At 47.0% G+C, this 4832-nt stretch overlaps 1 long non-coding RNA gene across 1 annotated transcript in view; it reads right to left on the bottom strand.

Moving 5' to 3' along the window:
- The window catches only part of LOC136022064 (uncharacterized), a 43380-nt gene extending 42854 nt beyond the window's left edge, over nucleotides 1–526 (bottom strand). Inside the window, exon 1 of the long non-coding RNA XR_010615997.1 lies at nucleotides 455–526. This is a non-coding gene — a long non-coding RNA (uncharacterized LOC136022064). The remainder of the gene's footprint in view (nucleotides 1–454) is intronic.
- Between the last annotated feature and the right edge of the window lie 4306 nt (nucleotides 527–4832).

Raw genomic sequence — 4832 nt, 5'->3', positions numbered from 1 at the left:
AGGAACAGCACCCACCACAGCATCTCCCTGAAGTCAAGTTAATTAGATCCGCATTAGCATCAAGTGGCACAGAAAGGGCACACAGCTGAGCAGCATGACTGCAGCACCTCTGCTGATGTCAGGTTTCAGCAAAGCCAGAGATCAGAGGGAAGCACTGTGCTCATGGTTAACACCTTCCTGAAAGCCGTGAGCCAGGCAAAGAATCAAACCTTCTGCAGAGCCTGGGCAGAAAGCTCAAACCTTCAGAAAGAAACACTGAACATGAGAGGCAACGCTCAGCTTTGCAAAAAGATGCCACTTTACATCCCTACATGCAAACTTGTCTTTCAAATGAAGAGAAATAAAGATAAGCAATGAGCGAACACCCTACTAGCCAAAAGTTAGCCTCCAAATATACAACCTCAAGGTGCACAACCCCTATCTAGAAAGGGCACAGGCAGCTCAGCACACTCACCACAGAGCTCCTCTGCAGACACTCACTTTGCTCCTTCCCAGCCCCAGTCAATACAAATCTGAGCCTCCTCTGGGCTCCTCCCCACCACCCAGCTGGAACAGAATTACAACACCGGTGATTTCCTTGCATGAAAGGGACAGTCTAGCCTAGCTACACTTCTGAGAGCTCCTTAAGCACTGAGAGCTTGGTGCCAGCCTCCAATGTTTGCCTTTTAGCAGATGTCATAGTGAAAACAGAAGGATCTGCATCTGCAAGTAATCCTTCGGCAAGAGCTGTCAATGAACTAGCTTGCTCAGGCACAGATAATCTCACCAGAGAAGTGGAGCAAGACTGGAACACACTGTCCAAGGCTGATTTATGCGCTCAGAGAATATGGCTAAGGTTTTAGACACCTCAGTACCGGAGTAGGAGCAGGAAGCGCTTCTCCAGGGGGGAATTCAGAGCACATCTGAGGAATGTGTCCTTAAATCCCCATTGACTAGAAATAGACACTAACTCCTTAATTGAATTAAATATGGAATATCTGGCAGTGTGAATACCTCCCCCCCACACACATGCTCTTGTGTCAAGGGCTTGTGTGAATTTGTCTGCAGCCCTTGTCTTCCTAACAAAGGAGAAATATTTAGAGCGCTGGACTGGGAGTCAAGAGCCCGTGTTCCTGCCCCTAGGTCTGAGCTAAGAAAAATCATTTAGCTCAGTGATCCAGGAAAATGAATGCCCTACATTTTGGCAGTAAAGCTGGATAACAGTTTCAAATGCTCAGCTAATAGGTCATGGGCTCCTTGGTCACTTAGGAGCTTTGAATACAGTATTCTGCATCTACCAGAGCGAGATGGATTTTATGCACTGCTGTCTTTCAATGCATTGAGGCCCTCTTATGAAAAGTTCCCCATTAACACCTTTTATTTAGGGTCTTTTCTGGAAGCTTTCCCTGAAACTTTGGCTTCTGCGTCAGATACAGAGGGGCTGAAGCAGCTCTTTAAAAGATACAGGCTCGGTAACATTAAGCACGTTGGTTTTATCACCTTAGTATCAGAGTGGTAAATTTTTTATGTCTGACTCACAAAGTAAAGGAAAGAATGCATTCAGTGTAAAGCAAAAGTACTCTCTGTCAATAGCAATCAACTTTTAGAGCAAATAATTTAATTACAAATGAAAGAAAACAACATAAGCCAAGGAAAGCTGGTACTTCCCAGATGCAAGAACACGTCGGCTTGTTTCTAACTCATTTTGACTCGTGATATATCCTATATGATCTCCAAAAGTCATTCAAGTATTTATAATGATGTTAGCTGAAACAAAGGCTAAGAAAGACTTTGGCTTTAAGAATGAATTTCAAAACCGTATGCAGGGATTTAGCTGTGTGACTGCCATTAAAAATCCGTAGGCTCCTGGAGGCTAAAATCCTTGAGAACTGACCTCTGACAACTTGAAGCTCTTCGTGCCATCACATTAAAAGTTGCAGTGCTTAAAGGTTAATGCTAAAACCCTCTGATGAGAACAAATAAGCTTAAAAAAAATACAAGGCCAGAAATCACCTTGCTTCTATTGCTCTGGAAATACTAAGCCAGCTAATCAAAGCTCAGGTTCTGCATAATTCTTGACCCAAACTGCATCCAGTTTGATCTCCTCTCTATCCTGAAGCCTGCAGGCTTTATCCCTTGGAGGTCCTTTAATTTGTGGCTCTGCGCTGGACTCCTTCAAGCAATTCCCTGTCCTTCTTGAATTGAGGGGCCCAGAACTGGACACAATATTCCAGATGCGGCCTCACCAAGGCTGAGTAGAGGGGGAGGAGAACCTCTCTTGACCTACTAACCACTCCCTTTCTAATGCACCCTAAGATGCCATTTGCCTTCTTGGCCACAAGAGCACATTGCTGGCTCATGGTCATCCTCCTATCCACCAGGACCCCCAGGTCCCTTTCCCGTTCACTACTTTCCAGCAGGTCAACCCCCAACCTGTACTGGTACATGGGGTTGTTCTTCCCCAGATGCAAGACTCTACACTTGCCCTTGTTAAATTTCATCAAGTTTCTCCCCGCCCAACTCTCCAGCCTGTCCAGGTCTCGCTGAATGGCAGCACAGTCCTCTGGTGTGTCAGCCACTCCTCCCAGTTTTGTGTCATCAGCAAACTTGCTGAGGGTGCACTCAGTTCCCTCATCCAGGTCATTGATGAAAATATTAAACAGCACCGGTCCCAGCACCGACCCCTGAGGAACTCCACTAGTCACAGACCTCCAGCTAGATTCTGCGCCATTGACCACAACTCTCTGCCTTCTTCCTTTCAACCAGTTCTCGATCCACCTCACTACTTGATCGTCAAGCCCACACTTCCTTAGCTTATCTATGAGGATGCTGTGGGAGACAGTATCAAATGCCTTACTGAAATCAAGAAAAACTACATCTACCGCTCTACCATCATCCCTCCACCTAGTCACTTCCTCATAGAAGGCTATAAGGTTGGTCATACATGACTTCCCCCTCATAAAACCATGTTGGCTGTTCTTAATGACCCCCTCATCCTTGATATGCCTAGTGATGGAGTCAAGAATAAGTTGTTCCATCATCTTTCCAGGGATGGAGGTAAGGCTGACCGGTCTATAATTACCCGGGTCCTCCTTCTTGCCCTTCTTATAGATTGGTGTGACCTTTGCCATCCGCCAATCCTCAGGCACCTCGCCCGTTTCCCACGACTTACCAAAGATGATGGAAAGTGGCCTAGCAATGACCTCCGCCAGCTCCCTCAGCACCCGTGGGTGCATTCCATCCGGACCCATCGATTTACAGATGTCCAGATTGCATAGCTGATCCCTAACCCAATCCTCATCTACCAAAGCAAACTCCTCCTTTGTCCTGACTCCTTCTGGGGCTATAGAAATCCTGGGCAAACTCAAGTGGAAAAGGAGAATCTATGGATTATGTAAGGAGGGGCTGGCCGCTTGGGAGGAATATAGGACAGTTGTTAGAGGATGTAGGGAGGCAATTAGGACAGCTAAGGCCTCCTTGGAACTCAATCTTGCTAGTCGGGTTAAAGACAATAGAAAGGGCTTCTTCAAATACATAGCAAATAAAACTAACACAAGAGGCAATATAGGCCCACTGCTGAACGAAGTGGGTACCCTGGAGACAGAGGATATAAAGAAGGCAGAGGTGCTGAATGCCTTCTTTGCCTCTGTCTTTACTCCTGCAGACTCTCCCCAACCTTGGCAATTCTCAGGGTTCAAACCAGTGTGGGAGACACCCTGTCTTGGAAACTTGGCAAGGGAGCATGTGGGGACTGCTGGTACCTCTGACCTGGTGCAAACCTTCCCACCTCCCTACAGCCTCTCTTAGAAAAGACAGCATGAAGGAAAATAACTGCCAGGCACCCCATGCCCATACCTAACCTCAGAGAGGAGAGCATGGTGGAAAACATGGCAACGTGCTGGAGCTTCCATGGTTTCAAAATGGCTGAGGCATTTCTTTAAAGCATGCTAAATGATCTCAGGAAGGAAACGAAGAGCTGACCAGCTCCATCTATCATGACTGCAAATATGAATTCCCTCGCCTATGGCTGGAATGAAAGGTTCAGATAGATGTGCTTTAAAAACTAGGAAGGTTTCAGAAATCATCATCCCATTTATTACTGTTCTCAGATGCAGTCCCTGCCCCAGGGCAGGTCCATCTCTCAGTGTGGCTGAGCCCAACTGGCTTCAGTTTGCTTTGAAGTGGGTGAAGGGCTGGGACAGCGTGGCTGCAAGTCTCCTTCCACGACAGCAGTCTGCCCACAGGCTCTCTGTCAGCTCCTAAAATACTGCAGTTCGCTGCTCCATAGATCAGATTAAGCTGGCACTGATTTAGGAAAGGGAACATCAAAGGTGTCGTGCAAACAGCCCTACTCATGAAGGAGCAAAAACCAAAGAACATACACAAGGTCGCCTACCACTGGCACCTCAATGACAGACATCCCACCTGGGTTACCTGCTCTCCTCAGTCCATGGGTGACTCATCCCATCAGTCATGTATTTTGGGAGGGGATGAATCACACTCTGAGCCTGCCAAGCCTCCTCACGGGAGCCTGGATGCCTGATTTTGAGAAGAGTAGAATTTCACAGGCTAGAGCTGAACTCTGGTTACCATAGTTATCATTGCATCTCCAAATGAAAAATGCAATTGTTGGGCCTGTTGTGGGGCCCTTCCCTGAGCAATATGAATACAAACAAACCCACCAAAACCAGCAAACACCAGCAAACCCCTGAATTTCCACTTGACACGTGTCAGGTGGGATTGGGCCCTGTGCAGGAGCCTTCTAGTTCAGACTGGGATCCTTTCATACAAGTCACTAGTTACCCTTCTGATGCATGCTTATCCACTGTTCGGCACTTGGGAAGTAAAGGGAA

The sequence above is a fragment of the Lathamus discolor genome, chromosome 14 (assembly GCF_037157495.1).
Source record: "Lathamus discolor isolate bLatDis1 chromosome 14, bLatDis1.hap1, whole genome shotgun sequence".
Taxonomy (NCBI): domain Eukaryota; kingdom Metazoa; phylum Chordata; class Aves; order Psittaciformes; family Psittacidae; genus Lathamus; species Lathamus discolor.
The sequence above is the reverse complement of the archived record's forward strand: the minus strand, read 5'-3'. Positions and strand labels throughout refer to the sequence as shown.